Below are 19,051 nucleotides of genomic sequence, written 5' to 3'. Positions count from 1 at the left end.
TGAGTTTGCGTCTTCTCTTGATTTCCTTCTCGAGAGGGTTTCAGTCAGCATGGCATAAGACGATGACCTTGGGAAAGAGAGTAACACGTTAACCATCATCCTTGTTACGCTTTTAGCAAATGTTCTCCTTCTCTAGTGTAGAATTTGGTAGGCATTGTGGAGGAAGGGATGTAAGTCACAGCCTCTACTCGCATTGAATTCGATCTAGTTCGGGAGATGAGACACACATAGTTGAAGCTTGCGGTAGCATCTCAGTTGTCAAAAGTACAGCCCAAGGCAATGTGCACATATGCGCCACAGGACAGGGATAAATAATGTCGGGTTTCTCTGTGGGCCAAATCCAGTCATGGGGCCAACAAAGCTGTTTTTGTTGCTGTTTGTTTGCTTCTCATTTCTCAGGAGTCCTTCGTCTAAGACCAGGATAATATATTTTAACAAAATTAGCTTCAGGAACGCAACCTTTGCTTGTAACTTGTGCTGCTTAGAGATGCGCAAATGAAGCCAAATGAACATCATGAAAACAGAACTAGCTTATTCTAGGATGTTTTAATTTTTTCTGCTACCATTTGATACACCTCGTAGATGTTCTTCTGCTTGCATGGTATTTCCTCCAAGACACTTATTTTATGCTAAGAAGGTAACACTGGTGACTCACTTCAAATGTCAACAAGCATCATAAATAATGAATTCAGAATCAGGCTCATATTGCCCAATTAAACAGTTCTTTCATCTGATCAAATGCCATTCAGGCCTTTTTGTGCACTTTCCTTTATGCTACTTTAAAAGTCATTCTGGTATTGTTGTTCAAAAATAAGTAGAGTAGATACTCTCTTTTGAGAAAGACTTTAGATCTAGTCTTAAATGGCAACAGAATGCAATTTAATGCAAATAGAAGAAGTGATGATGTAAGGAGAAATGCATTTAAGTATCCTTTCCAAGATTCTGGAAGTAGGTAATCCTACACTAGGTGCCCATGGTGAGAGCTTAGAGATCTTGGGACTGCGTCTGAAAGGCAGTGTTCAGTGGACTAGTAATCAGGTACCTGGCTTGGCCCTGAGGTTAGGGGCTGACTGGGGGTGGGGGGTTGGGGGGTAGGGACTTAAGCAAGGTTCTCAACTCTCAAACTATGATATTTGAGATTTGGACCAGATGACCTCTGAACTTCCTCTCAGTTCTAAAATTCTATGAACTAGCCCAACTTCATCAAAAGGCTACTGTATAATTCTTAATACAAACTTGAGTTTTGTTTCTATTAACGTGAGAAACTGAAAATCTTGCTAGAATACAAATGGTTTTGATCTTCCCAGAACTTTCAATTGGCTGGAGTCTGCAGTAGGCTTTTAGCCTATTGGGAAATGACAGAGACTTATTGGGAACATTTGGGGGTTTCTGAATCATTGCATGAAGCAAAAAAAAAAAAAAAAAAAAAAAACCACTTTACAGAAAGTTTCTCTGCAGTGGACTCCTTGATGAAGAGGGAGACTTTGTGGTTTTGCTGCCAGTGACAGTTGCCTTGTCAGTTCAGGAGTTTGTGGGGTAGTCTTTACATTCAACATGTGTCTGTTTCGATCCAGTTTCCTCAAATGTGAAATGGGTACAATGCCTACTTCAGAGGGTTGTTCTGAAGACTGACAGTATAAAGTCATCTTGTATATCAGTTATATACTGAAAGGTAACCAACCATGCCACGCCATAGTGACTTGACACAACCACCATGTTATTCATGATTATGTGGGTTGGAAATTGGGCAGGGCTCAGAGGAGTCTGCTCATTTCTGCTCTATGTAGTGCTGGCCAGACCTAGAGTGGCTCAGTGCTTATCCATGTGGCCTCTCCCTCCATGTGGCTTTTATCCTCTAGGGTCTTTCTCTCCCCATTGTGACCTGTCTGTCCAGTTGGATAGGCTACAAATTTTAGTGTGGCAGGGGTATTCCAAGTGTGAAAGCGGTTCTGGATATGGAAGTCCCAGAAAGCCATTTCTGCTGTATTGTATTTGTCAAAGCAAGTCACAAGTCCAACCTAGATTCAAGGGGTGGACTTGAATGATGGGAGGAATAGTGAAGTCTCTTTGCAATTAGCATGGACCCAGAGAGCCTTGATTTATTAGGGGCCATTTTAAACTATCAACCACATCACAGATAAAGTATGGCACATGAGAGGCACTTGATGAATGGATAACATCTTCCATGTTGCAACTTTTATCAACATTTAACCTTATTAGGTAGGCAGCACATATTAAAAAAAAATTTTTAATGTTTATTTATTTTTGAGAGAGTGACGGAGGGTGAGCAGGGGAGGGGGAGGGGCAGAGAGAGAGGGAGACACAGACCTCAAAGCCGGCTCCAGCCTCCACGCTGTCAGCACAGAGCCTGATGTGGGGCTTGAACTCATGAACTGTGAGATCATGACCTGAGCCAAAGTTGGACACTTAACCCGCTGAGCCACCCAGGCACCCCAGGTAGGCAGCACATATTAACTCTCTGAGTTGAGGAAACTAAGAAGAAATGTTGTGTTAGTTGCCCAAATTTATAGTCAATAAGTGGCAATATTGGGACTTAAACAGAGTTTTCCTGCCTCCAAGTTCTCTGGTCTTCCTGTGAATTACTGCTGATAAATTGGAAAGAAAATGAAATGTGGAGAATGATCAGTGAAAATGCCATGGCTGGGAAGCCTTACAGGGCTTTGCTATTTTAGAAAGCTGCATTTACTGTTTATGAGCCAAATGTTGGTTGAAAACAATGAAAGAAGAATATTTTCTTGACTACATTTCTTAGATATCTTTCTCTAAAATTTAATCACATCTGGGGCAACTTTGCTACTGAGCTCCAGACTCATATTTATTAGCAAATGATTTCTTGGAGATATGTCCAAAATTTCACATAGTTTCAGCTTCGGCTAAGAAGTCTACAGAGAAAACAATAAAGATACTGGAGTTGAGTCAGGCATGATCTGACAAGTATGCCTATCATGATCTTCTGAATTCAATCCTTTAAATTTGTTATGAAGACTATGACTACTTTCAGCAAATATGCAGAATAAAGAAAAGGAAAAAATATTGATGGTTTTAAAATTACAGAATACTCATTATAGTGCAAGTCATTATATCATGTTTATATAATATTTAACATCGGTATATGAAATTCTTTATATAAAAATGTCAAACAAAGATTTTTATTCTTTGCATTATAATTGTTATTATTGTCATTATTTTGATGGAGTCCCCTGTTGAACTCTGAATTCTATTTGAACCTGAAACGGTAATCAAAATGTGGGCTATTTGATAATCCCCATGAATATGACTGAAAAGTTTTCATGAAAGCCCCGTAGACTGAACCCATTGAATTTAGAATAGTTCTCATTCTGGTAGAAAGAAGCAGATGTCCCAAACCAAACACACTTGGTTTAATATACTTTTACATTGGCTTTAATGGACAGATGTTTTGACTATGACATGGCAAGACAAGGATTTGAAATGGTGGATTGGAAAGATTTTGTTCATAAAAGTAATTGCTCTTACATTACAAAGTGCAGGATTTACATGTGGAAAATGTCAGCCTGTTGCAGCATCTCATGATGGATCGTGTTACCACAAGCCATGGAATTCACTAGAAATAACCAACTTACTTCTGAGGGGCCCTTTTAATAGGCATCACATACAGAATGGCAGGAAGGGGGAGCCTCACATCTAGAGTCATTCTAGTTATGTAGTTGATCCTTGGTTATACACTTGCAGGATTATCTATGACTTTTTTTTCCCCCAACAGAATGTGGCTTCTGTCTATATTATTTTACAAGCTAAAAGCAATTTTTACATGCCCAGCAGTATTTAAAGAGCTTTACAAGTATAAAGAACCTATTTTATCCTCATAAGAACTCCTAAGAATAGGTGAGAAAATAATGTAGAGAGAAGCTATATGACTCACTCAAGGTCATACTGCTAGTAAGTGACAGAAACAATATCTTAGTAGTTTCAGAGTCCAAGGCTCTTAACTCAGAGTCTGCTCTCTCTCTCTCTCTCACTCTCTCTCTCTCTTTTTTAATTCTTCATCAAGTGGATGGTAGAAGCTGTACCTAATTATTTGTGTGGTTTAGGAAATTTTTAGGTAAGAATGTTTTAGAGAAGTGAAATTATTGCCCCAGAACTTATCCCGAAGTTAGTTCACAAGTAATTTTATTTCTGAATTTGGAAGTCAAAGGGTCCTCCATCCCATTAAATAGTCACAAAGACCTAACACTGATTCCATGCACTTTATGCCTTGGGCTCTGCTTCCTAAATGCTTATTTTGACATATGAGATGAGAGATAAAGGGACAGAAAATTTAGAAAATATAAACCTATTTGTCCTAGTACAGAACCCAAGAAAAAATTTCATGATAATGGCTCTGCATTATTAGCAAAAGATTAACTAATGTTCACTACCCTTTATTTAGATGGCAGGGAAATAGACAATATATGTTAAAAAGTCTGTCCTCAAAAATGCTCAAAAGTTTTAGACTTTGGTTGCTCTGCAGGCTAAGCTTGTATAATGAGAGATCATATTTGTGGAAACCCTGTTCCCAGCAGTGCCACATAACTAAGTAAAAGACGCATCGTTGTGGAAAGAACACTGGGTGAGTTGGAGACACTCTCCCACTAGTTTGCTGATAAATGATCTGGGCAGGTCATTTATCCTCTCTGTGCCTCAGACTGCTTATATGCTTCCCTCAAAGAGTTATTGTAAGGATGAAATGAAATAATGTATGTGAAAGTGCCTAGTATGTAGTGTGTTCTCAATAAATATTTGTTAAAGAAAAAAGTAACATTGCATTCCAACGTCAAAGATGAATTATTTTTGAATTATGCCTTGGATATTGTTTGTGCAATAATATACATGTGGAAATATGGATAAAGGAACAGAAGTGATTGTCTTGGGATTCTTCAATAATTACACTACCTTCCTTTTGATTTATCCAACTTTTTTTTCTTTTTTTGTCTTTTACCTACTTTGAAGAATATGACTATTCAAAGACAGAATCCTTCTCTTTGATAAAACCCAGATGCATAGGGCAAAATGTATTTCCCACAGAAATTCATTTAGGGACCATAGGGTCCAAGAACTCTTCTCTTGGAATTCTGCCACCCATCCATTGTGTTCTCACTTGGCAAGAGGGGATGGAGAGTGGATTGTGACTCAGAAAATGACTAAGAAAGAGTCGAGCAGGTCATCAGCCTCTTCCAAACACAACTCCAGGCCCCCAGCATGACAATCGATGTAAAAACCTAACTGTATTTGTTGCGTAAAACAATTAACATGATAGGGGGGTGGAGACAAAGGGTAGAGAGGATTCAGGTTATCAAATGACCTGGAATTTTTAAAAAATATTTATTTACTTTTTAGAGAGAGAGAGAGAGAATGAGCAAGGAAGGGGCAGAGAGAGAAGGAGAGAGAGACAGAATCCCAACCAGGCTCCACTCTCAGCAGGGAGCCCGATGGGGGGTTCGATTTCAGATCTCACGACCCACCATGAAATCATGACCTGAGCGGAAATGGAGTCAGACGCTTAACTGCCTTAGCCACCGGGGCACCCCAAAGTGATCTGGAATTTGTTTTTCATGTAAAAATGTGTATGTCTCCCCTCCTCAACCAAAATTTTAGATACTTCTCTAAAGTAGGAGGTGGGGGTATGAATATTTTCTCATACCTTTCCAGGAGATTCTGATACCCACCCCCAGTCCCCCAACTCTGAGAGCTACTAGTCTAGTATATTAATTACATCTGTCTGCAGTTTGACTCACCCCATGGATAATATCCTCAGGACCATAATGACCTAAAGCTGATTACCAACCGCCTCCTTTAGGCGGAGCTGACACCCTCAACATTCCCCTCATGAAATGGCATGTATCTTTTACACTAGGCCTACTTAGTCATTTTTGTAATCTGCTTGGCCTTTATTGACCTTCAGACATGTGCAAGAAGGGACCCTGTCCTAGTGCTATTCTTTAGTGAGCTCCATCTAAGCTCTCTTTCAGCCATGCCTCTCCCCATTGGATGAGGAGTCCTGGGGACAAATGGGCTTATCTTGTCAGACACCCACTCTTCCTTTTTGTTTGTGTTTTTCTAACTTAAATATGCTTAGGAAAAACCTGGGCATCTTGCTAACATACAGATTCTAATTCAGTAGTCCTAGAGTGGGTCTGAGATGCTGCATCCCTAATTATCTCGTGTTGCTGTGAGTAGCAAGGGTCTGCCCCACATACCCAGGCTCCTGGTATTCCTTGAGCAAATGATGTCAAGCCTGTATGGCCTCTTTCCTGGGTCTTGAAGACAGGTTCTGTGGCCAGTGTGGTATCCAAGGCCTGAGAGGTGGTCAAGGGTGTGCTTAGGGTAGGGGTCTGTGAACACAGTTTAGAAGGGTGAGGACCTTGAAGTGCAGAAAAGAGCCAGAGGTCAGAAAAGAAAAGGGCAATCACAGACTTTATGCTGAGATTGGGATTATAGACCATGAGCCAACTCTCCCCATACTACCATATTCTAACACAGAATTCCAAGCAGTCCAAGAATTCTGAATTCAATGTTAGCTTCCGAGGTTGTTAATTAATGTAGGAAAAGAGAACACATTTTACTTTAACCGTGTGTTACCTTGACTGTATATGCTTTTCAGCATAAAAACGTGCAGCATGAGGACCTCCATTTGTATTCCTGCTGCAGGCCCCCAAATTGTTAGAAGTGAGCCAGTCAGTAGGCAGCCATATTTGTAACCACCTTTTTCCCCTCACCTAGATCATTCAGAGCATAAACATTAAATGACAAAAGGATCAATGGAAATTATTACTTTTGACTTGGACATTTCTTTGGCAGCTGCATGCATTTCTTTCCAATGTCACTTGAATCTCTTTCACTGGCCACACATGTCTCTTTCATAAGCAACTTTAATATGTATATTGGACTATGCAGTACTGAACTCTCTGGGGTGTGAAGGAGTCACAGTTTCTTTTGGTTAGCAGTGTTTGCAAATGTGACTCCAGTTTTAGGACAATGAAACCCACCCAGTTCAAAACAGAAGGCTGGCTTGTAATACTCTTTATTTTTTTTCTTTTCTTTTCTTTTCTTTTCTTTTCTTTTCTTTTCTTTTCTTTTCTTTTCTTTTCTTTTCTTTTCTTTCAAACCCATTCTTGCATCCTATTACAGTAGCATAGTTTTACAAATTCTGGCTTAGGGTCAAATCTTAGCCCCACCATTTATAAGCTCTGCGATTCTAACTTTTCTAGGCCTCAATTTCCTTCACCCCTAAAATGGAGACAATAATGTTTACCTCTTAGGGTTATTTAGAGGATCTAAGGAGATAACACATATGAAAGTATTTAGAATTGTATTTGTGGGGCACCAGGGTGGTTCAGTTGGTTGAGCATCTAAGTCTTGATTTGGGCTCAGGTCATGATCCCAGTGTCATGGGGTTAAGCCCTGCTTTGGGCTCTGCACTGAGCTTGGAGCCTGCTTAAGATCATCTCGCTCCCTTTCTCTCTGCTCCTCCCCTACTTGTGCAGTGCGCGCTCTCTCTCTCTCTCTCTCTCTCTCTCTCTCACTGTCTCTCAAAATAAACAAATAAATAAGTGAATAAACTTTATAGAATTGTGTTTGTGTCAGCCTGATAATATTTGCTATTACTTAATTTATTCCATTTTTTACGGTTTTATTGAGATATAATTGATACACAAAAAATCACACATATTTGACATACACATTTTGATGAGTTTGGACATACGCATTTATCCGTGATACCACAGCCACAATCAAAGTTTGTTCATGTTTTACCTCCTTATTGAAGCTGTATAAATGCTTTCTTTTCCCATTGGTTTTTCGCTTATTTGAAGTCCTTTATCTTTGATAATCATTATTTTACTATTTAACTTTTACTTACATTCTACTGTGTGTTATGGGTCAACATGGTTTTTCTGATTATATCATAATACGCTTTAGGTCAAGGAAAATACCTTTATTTTCTATCCTCCACAGCACAGTGTATAATACTGAACACAAGAGAGACCCTCAAATCTCTATTAATTGTGAAAGGGTGTTTAAAAACAGCTAGGGCTGATCTGGTTTGAATGTTTAAGAACAATAGAAAGAGGAAATGGCTCAAACAGGGAAGGGGTTGTAATCACGAAAAAGCAGGGATTGGAGAAGGGGAGTCACTCAATTGGCTGAGCAAGAACAGAGATTAAACAACTGAACGTCATCTGGCAGAACTTGGTGGAAAGGCTGACATGCTTCTCCAACTGGGTGAAGGGGGCAGGGTTGCTTGAATTCATGTTGAGTAAGAGCCTCTTACCTCAGAGATAGGCTTATCTCTTTGCTTGGCCTCAGTAAACCCTCTGAACATAACTATTATAAGACTGCACCGTGAGAGCGGTAATTGACACAGGGGTCATCAAGAAAAAAATAGGATTAGAGTAAAGGATTTTGCAAAGGCGGTGATGTGTACTCTTGTATACTGCTTTCTCACTCTGGCCGGCTCTGCTGACTCACAGGAAAGCCAGTCCCCTCCTTCACAGTCGACCTTATCTCCCTCTCATTTGCCTAAGGCATCATGCGAGCTGACTGCAGCTGGATATAGGGTCGAAATAGGGTCTGGCTGGTTGTAGGCCACAACATGGGAGCAAAACAACCGAAGGATTTAGCAAAACCCTAATTTGTTTACTCCCTTCTGACAGAGGAATGTTGATGTTTATTTCTGAGGCTGTGGTAGGACGCTTAGTTCAAGAGTTCTGACACATTAACGCACCACACAAGGTTAGTAGCCCACTTGTCCTTTATTAATTTGTTGGTGAATATATTTGTGTTTTCACATCACACCAAAAAATGCAGGAAGGGATGCAGTTTTGACATTGTTTCTTTACCCTTGCACTCCATGTAAACAGAAGTTGTCTATCTGGCAGTCTAGAGCTGTATGTAAAGCCCCTGTTTACTTAATCTGAACGTCCGTTTCTTTTTTGCTTGGTCTGCAAAATAAATGAAACGAAAGAGTGTGCCGGAATCAGAATTGTGTGAGTCTGAAAAAGACATTTGGGTCACTGAGTAACTAAAAACACCCTGTGTTTACATGTTTCTGCAGTTTCTGTCATTGCAGCTGCATTACCGCTTATAACAACTAATCTCTTTTTATTTGTATTTTACTTTATTTTATTTTGTGTTAAAGGCACTTTTAAGCCATGTCTTCCAAATGTGTTCAAGGTTTCATAACTGTCTTAATAATGTATACACATTATAGTGACGGCAGTGAATTTCCTCCAGTCTGGATTTTGTTAAGAGTGACTTTAAGAATGGTTTGTAGGACAATTAAAATGTGTTAATCTGTATTTGAAAACTTGATCCAGTTAAAAATCAGTTTTCCATCCACTTAGATTTTGCCAAAGTTTCCTATGTCACATAGCTGGGTTTTCCTGAGAGGCAGAAAAGGGAACTGAGGGAAAGGGAGTGCTTGGGAAAGCTTGGTAGTTATGCTAGATTTTAGGCCTCTGGGCTGATGTCCTCTTAACCTAACCCATGTTCTGCTTCAGGAGAAAATGATGCACTGAAGGGTTGGAAATGGGGCTTGAGCAAGCACACTTTTCATGCTCAACAAAGCCTAACGTCATTTCACTATACAATTTGAGTTATGTGTGTGCTTTTAATAAACCAATCCTCACAAAAAATAAATAGATTTGTTCTGCTTAAACTGGCATACAAAGAGCTTGGGGGAAAAAATCTTTAACACCTCTGGGGGATTGGAAGGTAACTTCACACTCCAGCTTCATGTCGGGAACGTGTGATAACAATTTGACAGGAAATAAGTGGATCCTGTCTCAGGCCTTGGGAGGAGACTAGACCCTGGAGCATAATGGTGTGAGTCTGGAGGCCAGGGAGCTTCCCGCCCAGCAGGGGGTAGCCAAGTGCCAGTAAATGGGAAGGAATTCAACTTCCTAGGATCCATTCAGCGCCAGCAACACAGCTCTCTGATTCTAGATGCGGTGTTCTTCTCCAGTGCTTAGATTCTGTGTACTCCAAAAGGAGCCACTTACCTGAGTGCTTGAGCCTATGTAACATTTTTTTTTTTGAAAGGGATCCCAATAAAGGGGTTGAAAGAGTGCATTTATCTGCCCAAGGCTTAGATGGAAAGCTGGTGGGTTGAGGCAAGTTTTACTTTTCCTTCTGATTCGATTTCCTTCTCTCCCAGTTGGCAGAAGCCTAGAATCCCCCGGGAAAGATGGAGAGAGACCAAGAAGTCAGGCCAGCCACCCTGGCTTGGCATAAACATGACAGTGTGTGTGTGTGTGTGTGTGTGTGTGTGTGTGTGTGTGTGGTGTAGTTTCAGGGAAGCCAGAGGACAGAATCCCCATAACCTTCCCTGAGAAAGCCTGGGATCCAGCATCCAGCAGGTGAGCCCCTAGGATGTCCAGTAAAAGCCTGAGTGGAAGAGAACCTGACGAACTGCTGGGCTGCTGGGGAGAAAAAAGTGCCAAGCTAAGCTCCTGGTAGGGAGAAGGGGGGAAGGTGACAAGGTCATTGAAGAAAAAATAGTTTTCAGGAAACCTGTGTTCCTTATTATCTGCTGTAGAAGGAGCTTGAGGCTGCACCACTGCCTGTGCCAAGTGAGAACATTCCAGCCCCAGGGTTTCCCTAGCCCGCTTCACCTTGTTGCTTCCCACTCAGGCCATTTTCGGTTGATGCTGCTTTTCTTTGTTCTGTTTTCTTCCAGTGCAATGAACCCTTACATTATGGGTTTCTGTTGTAGTTTTAACCTCTAATACACAACCATTACATCTTATCTCGTCTTCTAAATTACTCTAAAATCCAATTACAAACCCCCCTCTCCTTTAAGAGCACACAACTTGCCACATTACTGAAATGCTGGGCTGCTCTTTTGTTTTTCTAAATTAATAATAACTACCATTTTCCGTCTGCTCTTTGCATGGGAGTCTTTTATATCACCACACAGCTTTCCAAAATGCATATTATGATTCTTTGCTACATCTTTGCTGGGCTGCAAAAGAGCTAAGGATGATTTTCCAAATATTCATAAAGGATCTGTCAGTTTTTAATATCAAAACATTTGAAACTCTACAGTCCTTAAAAGAGAATGCATTTTAAAATTTACCAGTTAAAATTTCACTACTGCTTTGCTTTGTGATGGTGAAATAGAAGTCCATCACTTTTAGGTTTTCAAAGGTTAGAATGGATTTTGTTTATTAAAATTTTTATGGGTTGCAAACTCTTAGTTCTACTAAGGTTTCAAAAGCACAAGTGAATTTTTAAATCTCACACCCATTGTGAGTTTCTTGAATCTACAGGAGGGAGGGCATTACCTTAAAGACAGATTCAACATCTATAAATTATAGAAATGTCTAAGTGAACACGCCGAGAACATTTTAGGTAAAACTTTAACCCTACCAAGAATATCCTCAAATACTTTTTCTGACAAAGAGGTGATTGTGATTTGTAATAGAAAATTGCTTTTAGGAAAAAGTGTTAAATTCAAATATGATATTAGAAAAAAATCTGACTTGTTTAGTGTTTTATAATCACAGGTATGTAATTGAACCGCAATTGCTATTCTTATTTGCAAATTCATTTAGTCTTAGAGAGAGGATATGTGACATACTTAAGGCATCTGATTATGTAGCAACAAAGTATGCTTGGTATGTAATTATTAAAAATGTGTATATGGCCAATCGGCCACTCCGCTTTTAACTTCACAAGCGTAGGCAGCATTCAGTGGAGCTCTTCAGTGTAAAGTTTATATGTGTGAGTCCTTTCTCATGCTCAGGCTTTAGCTGCTCAGGATAAATATATCATAGCATGTTGGGAAAATTGGAAAAGTCCTAAAGAACATGTTAAATTTCATTTGAATCTTTAAATACAACATCTCTAGTTATATTTTTGTTTATTTATTGTACCCTATGGTTAAATCTTTATCCCCTTAAATATTAAATACATGAAAGTCCAGTTATTTTGCTTTAATAATTTCAGCATTTTCCTGGGGCGTCTGGGTGGCTCAGTCGGTTGATTAGGCGTCCGACTTTGGCGCAGGTCATGATCTTGGGGTCGCGAGTTCGAGCCCCGCGTCAGGCTCTGTGCTGACCGCGCAGAGCCTGGAGCCTGTTTCAGATTCTGTGTCTCCTTCTCTCTGACCCTCCCCTTTCATGCTTTGTTTCTCTCTGTCTGAAAAATAAATAAACATTAAAAAAAAACTTAAAAAAAATAATAATTTCAGCATTTTCCGAGGCCAAAGTGAAGTCCAAGCAAAAAGATAGAGTGTAACTCAAGTGGCAACACTTGAAACTTACAGGCCAGGAAGGACATGGTAATCACTACATAACATAATCAAATTCAAAATATAGGAACATGATTGCTACCATTACTAAAACTCAAGGAAAATGGAGATCAGGAAAAAAAATCATAAACTATATTAAAAAATTATAGTTTTTCATTCTTACAGTAATTATATACCACATGTACAATAGTTATACATATGCTAATATATACTATATATTGTATGTTCTTTTTAGTTGTCTTGAACAAATAGACTCTATAATCTTATTTTAATCATGATGAAAGCATTGTACCATCATTTAATATTTCAGTAGCACTAATGAAGCTTCTTTCCTCCCTCCTTCCCTTCCCTTCCTTCCTTCCTTCCTTCTTTTTTCTCTTTCTTGCATTTTAGAATTTTCAGTGAAAATAAAACCTAGCTAGAATTATTTTTCCCTTGCACCTCTAAATTCTGAATATTATCTTGTAGTTTCAGTGCATCCTAAACACCATCTATTAGTTTTGTTGGGCAGAGTATAGCACAACTCATACATTTCTTTAAGGTTTAAATGTTTTAAGAATTGACATTATCTACTTTGCTTAGAAATATATATACTTAAGCATTCTACTAATGTGTTCTTAAAGACCCTCTGATTTTTTTCTTAGCTTTTAATAAGTTTTTAACCATGTGGATATAGCAGACTCAATTCACACAATCCAAATTTATAGGTAGCCTTTGTAGAATTTATATTTTTTTTACATAAAAGTACATTTCTCAACGAGTCCGTACTGTTGCATAGCAAATTTTAAAAGAAACATTTAAATTAAAAATTGTATTATTTTGCATACTTTATGGGTCTGCATTTTTTTTACATTTTAAATTAAGATTTTTGGGGCTTGTTGGCAGGTTGAAACACGGGCTATTTGGACTCTAAGCTCTTTAAAAAAAATCTATTACTTATATCTGCTAAACAAATCAAAAGTGACTATGTCATACATGGCATTTAAAAAATAGTATCTAGAAGATAAAACATATTCTCCTAATTTATAAGCCACCCCTAGCAAGACTTTGAGGTTTTGTGTCGATTTGGAGATAGACCAGGCCTTGGGCCGCAGGAGCACCATTTGGGGTGACGTAGCAGTAAATTACTCTGTAGGGCCCTAGAGGCCCAGCAGAGTTAATGCAGCTTCCAGGAAAACGGAACACCTGGCTAGTAACTCAGGCAGGAGGACGGCCTGATTGAATGTGTCACAAGCATGTCTCAATCGTGATTTTTAAAGAGCAAGATGTGACACTGCAGCAGGCTTTCCTCCCTCTTCTTTCCCACCCTCCGTTTCTGGGGGACTGAGCACCCGGGCACCCTCCCTGCAGCACTGGGAGATTATTATGGTCTTAAAAGTGAAAGCCTATAATTTAAAGTCATAATTCCACCTTTAAAATGGAGATTGAAATACAGTAATATAAAATACATAAGGCATCAAGATGTAGCCAATGTCTCCTCCCATTAGATTTCTCTATTTACAAGGGGGACAGTAATAACAAGTGTATTTTCCATATGATTGTACAGCTTCTCCATTTAAAACGGGGGCAAGAGCTCTACTAGACCCAAATTTCTTTTAATGCCTACTAAATGAAATTACCTGGGCCTAAAATAAGATAAAATGAAATAAGAATTTAAAGCCTAGAAAAGGCGGCACCAACTTTTTAAGATATCAGATATTTCTTAGAAAACAATATCTTCGTCAGATAGATGTAAATGAACATACAGATTGTTTCCCTTAATATACCAAGAGCCTACCAAAAATTAAAAAAAAAAAATGTTAAGCGTAGAAAGGATTGCCATTGCCAACTCCTTGACTTTAGAAACAAAAGAGCTCAACACATTTGGCAAACTCAAAACATCCCCTCCCCTACGTTTAAAGTCATGTTTATGTATTTATTTTTTACAGCACTTCAAAGCTTTTTCATGATGCTGTGTACTGATTTCAAAATGCCAGTTTTAAATACTAAATAATGGAGAGATAAAGTTTTCTGTGAATCAACTTTTCAGCCACGTGAGGAGAAAAACTATATGGAAAATGATTCTACTTTCACAAGGAAGGAAATGTCATGGGCCTCTGAAATGGGGACTAAAAGAAAAAAATTCTTGCACTGGTGCCTACTGGAAATTACTCAGAATAAGTATCTTTTTTTTCCCTTGAAATAAAGTTCAAGGTAACATTTAAATGAATAATTATTTACCATTTTGTTAAATGTTGGCATGTATGGCAGGAATCATCTATTAGTACAAATGCTTTTTCTGCTTAGAATGGCTCATTAGTTTCTTTGTAGGCTGCACTGGTTTTAAGATTCAAATTCAAAATCTCCTCTGATTTTGCTGTTCCATTTCTGGCAGCTGGCCAGCAGCAGATATGCATAATATTTCACTGTTAGACCTTGCAAACATTATATCCTGCTGTGCTAAAGAAAACATTGTGTTTCTTACCACATGAAAATAATCCATCACTTTTCAATCAGCACACAAAAAAAGCTCTACCTGTTTTTTCCATCAGACTCAAGAAAAATTAATGGCCCCAATGTGAAAGGTGGACCCTCCATGCATGATCCATTAAAGTACAAACTAATCAAAATATATCTAGCATCTGATTTGCTAAGCAAGATGGAACAAAAGAGGTGTGATGAAAAAAATAGATCCTTCAAGACCCATACAACCTTGTTCTATCAGTATTAACCTTATTTATTTAAATGTGGGAGGACATAAATAAAAGATCATGAAGTGGATCCGTGGAATTCAATCACTTCAAATAGACACTCTGTATTTATCTGGAAGAGATGGCTGAAGGCACCTACTTGTGGACTGGAGGAAAATGTTACAAAATGAAAAAAAAATGTTTTGAAAAAGTAAAGAAAGACAGTTAAAAGTCCCCTACTTCCCCCCAGTTGGTCACTAGACAACATACTATATTAAAGTAAAATTTTTCTTTGGGAGCAAAAGTATAGTATTTTGTCAACTTGTTCATGCCTTTAAAAATAATTTCATGTCTTTAGCAATGCTGATGTTATAGCTAATTTTAAGCGAGGCATGAAGATTTTTCTCTCCAGGGCCATATGACTTTTGCTACAATATTCTAATCAGAAAGATAGCCATATCAAAAGAGTGCCAGTTAAAAAACAATCTATTTTACAACTGTTTAATGTTCCCATTGGACTTGCTTGGATTTCTTTGCTACCACTGGGTTTTGGAAGATTTCTCTCTCTCTCTCACTCTCTTTTGGTATGATGTGTGTCTTGCAGCTTACTGCATTAATAAAAGTGTATTAAGAAAAATGCAGACAGGGGAATATAATGCTAATACTAAGAAGGTATCTATGCTTATAGTTGTACACATAAAATATGGGGTTTTTTTTGCTTTTATTTTTGTCTTCTTATGACTTTGAAATACCATGCTATGCTTTTAACTGGTATTCTAGTTTGTTTGTTTGTTTGTTTGTTTGTTTCTTTCTTTCTTTCTTTCTTTCTTTCTTTCTTTCTTTCTTTCTTTCTTTCTTTCTTCATCTCCAGTTGAGGCTGAAATGGTCCTTATCTGAATATCTCACTTCCCACATCTTAATTTCCATTTCATTGATCCCCATTGAATGAGAGAATAGAGTTCCAGAGTTGAAAGGCTCAAAACCCATCATTTTGTATTTAAGAAAAGTGAAGGTCACAGATTTTAAGTGATTTATCCAAGGACACTCAGTATGGGTATGATAATGCTGGGATCCTCAGGAACCCCATATTAGTGCTTTCTTCACTACACAGGTGGTTCTCCTCTCCCAGAGGAGTGCTTGCCAAAGTTTAACGTGTATGCACATGATCTTGGAATCTTGCTAAAATGTGGAATTTGATTTATGAGGTCTGGGGTCGGGAGAAAATCTGCATTTCTAACAAGATTCCAGAGCATCCTGATGCTGATTTGAAGAACACACTCAAAGTAGGAAGGATCAGAGAACTCTGTCATATTCTTAGACTGGCTTTCAAGGTCCTTTGAAGTCTAGTCCTGTCTTCTACTGGTCTGTATGAATGTTCCAATGTAGTTGTATAGAGTACTTGCTCACTTATTGAATACCCTTTGAGAGTTTTGACTCCAATTTCCTTATTCATTCCTCTGCCTCTCTTTGCTTCGTTGCAATTAAATGTCTGCTTCTTTTTCAAGAATAAACACAAATGTCAACTTTTCCATGAAAATTTTCTTGCAATCAAATATAAAATAATCTTTTCCTTCTCTGATCATGTCTAGCACTCCTTCCATCCTTCCTTCCTCACTGAGGTAATTTTAAACTATTGTTCTGATAGCTTTATTATGTAAGCACTCAATACAAGTGTTGAGTTCCTAACAAAGAGAGGAATACCATTAAACTAATCAGTACAGACTGATGCATCTAAATTATTGTCATCTACTTTGTTCTTGATTATTAAAGAGTATTTATGGAAAATATAAATTTAGTAGTAATATATTATAAATATATGTGCATCTGATTTCATAGTTATATGAATATATATCAGTCTACATTATATTTCAGTGGACTTCTTTTCCAAAGTTAGTAAATTTCTCACAAACCATCTTTTTTCAAAAACTGTTTCATTATGGACCAAGTTTTTAAGAGTTGGGGTATTTTGAAAGAAAATAGAACATTAAAAAATGTAAGCATGTCTTAAGTGAATATTCTTGAACTGCTCTCTAGTATCTCAGCATTTTAAAGGCTACAGAAAAATTGGAAGAAAGGTCAAATGAGGCTGAGGAGGCCAAAGGTAAACTATATGAAGAAAGGACACATTGGTAATAAAGGATTCATTAATGGATTGACTTACTGAAATAAGCCTAGGATTGACCAACTCAACTATGCTAAGGCATTGTGCTGGGGATCAAAGGTAGAGTCTTAACATTACATTGTCCAGAAAAATCTCTCCTTATAGTCTCCTCTGAAATTGGAGAGAAAATTAGAAATATAATCTAAGTCCTTAATTTTGCATGATATTACTGGCTGGTTAATTGAAAGACCCTAAACAGTGGAGAATTTACCACAAGTATATTTTACTCAGCTATATTCATATTACTATGGTTGTTTATTAGAGACCAATGTTCTCAATATATTTAATTGTGTCTACATGTATATAAGAGAATTGTTTTCTTGAGGCCATATCTTTACATAAGAATAGAAAGCCTTTAATAGAAAAGCACACACATACAATACTTGCCAGAGATTAATACACTATGTTGTGACTATTTCAGAGTAAAACACATCCCAACCAGTAGTCCCATCAGCATAAATACTATACTAAAAAAGTTCAGCTAAGTGATTTCATTTATTTATGTAATTTATTTCTTTATTACACCTTCACTGAAGTATAGTTGACATTCCATAAACTATATATATTTAGTCTGCAATTTGATAACTTTCGCGTAAGTATCCCCTCTGAAACCATCATCACTATAAGATAATGAGCATATACATCACCCCAAAAGTTTCCTTATGCCTTCCTCTATCTTTCCCTCTGACTTTACAGCAACCACTGCTCTGTTTTCTGTCACTGTAGATTATGGTTTTGTCTGGCTTGTTGTGCTGAACATAATTGTTTTGAGACCCATCTTTGTTACTGCATGCATCCTTCTCTCTTGCTGAGTAGTACTCCATTGTACAACGGATGCACAATAATCTGTTGATCTATTTCTCTGTTAAGGGACATTTTGGTGTCCAAATTTTGGCTATTATGAATAAACTTGTCCCTATATGGACATATACTTTCATTTCTCAGCTTAATGCTTCCGAACAGAATGCTTGATGTGTGGTAGCAGCATATTTCACTTTTCAAGAAGGTATGGAAATGTTTTCCAAAAAGTACATTTTACCTGGGTAAGATGTAACATAACACCAGCAGTGTATGTGAGTTTCAGTTCATTCACATCTTCAGTAGCACTTCATATGGTCAGTATTTTTAATGTTAACCATTCTAATTAGTGTGTAGTTACATTTCAGCGGAACTTTAAGTAGTTTTAAAGACTTCCTTGCTAGGGAAATGGGAAGATAAGAACATATGTTTAGTCTTCCTTTTCTTTGTGTCCTGTCCTAGATATTTCAGGTTGAGCATCTATTCTAAAATCTTTCTCTTTGCTCTGCCATGGTCAAAGATGTTCATTCGCCTTTCCCTTTTGACTCTTGCAGACAATTGCATGTCCTTAAAGGAACTACAACAAGAATTAGGAGTTCCCTGAAGCAGGGTAAAATGTGGCCCATGTGATCAATCATAGCTGCTTCACTGAACTATATGTACAGGAGAACATCTTCAGTGGGGCAGACTTATTTCCATGAAGTCCTACATTTCTAAATGTAGAAAGTTATTTCCACATTTAGCTTCTACCATGTTCAGTCGTATCTACTTTTCTTGGGCATGTAGTGAACTGTATTGGTGTGCAGTTACATGGCTTTTCAAAATAGAAGGACAAGTAGACTAATAGATAACTAGCCTGCTTTTTTTTTTTTAATACTGTCGATAATTCAAGCTAAGGAACAGGGTCAGTTACATAATATCCAACATCACAATAGCCATTTGTGAATAGTGAATAGCAGCAGCTTCCCTGGGTTTCATCAAGAATTACTACCCCCAAATCAAGTAAAGTAAAATACTTGGATATATATGACTTAGAGAAATAATTTCCAAGAGACGGAAAGAAAAACCATTTACCAGCATTATCAGCATTGGAGAAAGTAGCTATATGTTGTATGAACACATCAAGTTATGATA

The 19,051-nt window shown here is 37.9% G+C and overlaps 2 long non-coding RNA genes across 4 annotated transcripts in view; both read left to right on the top strand.

Annotated features, from left to right (window-relative positions):
* Nucleotides 1-19,051, top strand: part of LOC109260975 (uncharacterized) — a 518,996-nt gene that overhangs the window by 120,098 nt on the left and 379,847 nt on the right. The gene's annotated exons all lie outside the window — the stretch shown is intronic.
* LOC128773531 (uncharacterized) overlaps nucleotides 5,049-19,051 on the top strand; it is a 264,275-nt gene continuing 250,272 nt past the window's right edge. The window contains exon 1 of the long non-coding RNA XR_008417874.1: nucleotides 5,049-5,250. This is a non-coding gene — a long non-coding RNA (uncharacterized LOC128773531). The remainder of the gene's footprint in view (nucleotides 5,251-19,051) is intronic.

Source organism: Panthera pardus, unplaced genomic scaffold (genome assembly GCF_024362965.1).
Source record: "Panthera pardus isolate Hobbes unplaced genomic scaffold, ASM2436296v1 HiC_scaffold_25, whole genome shotgun sequence".
NCBI classification, from domain to species: Eukaryota; Metazoa; Chordata; class Mammalia; order Carnivora; family Felidae; genus Panthera; species Panthera pardus.
The sequence above is the reverse complement of the archived record's forward strand: the minus strand, read 5'-3'. Positions and strand labels throughout refer to the sequence as shown.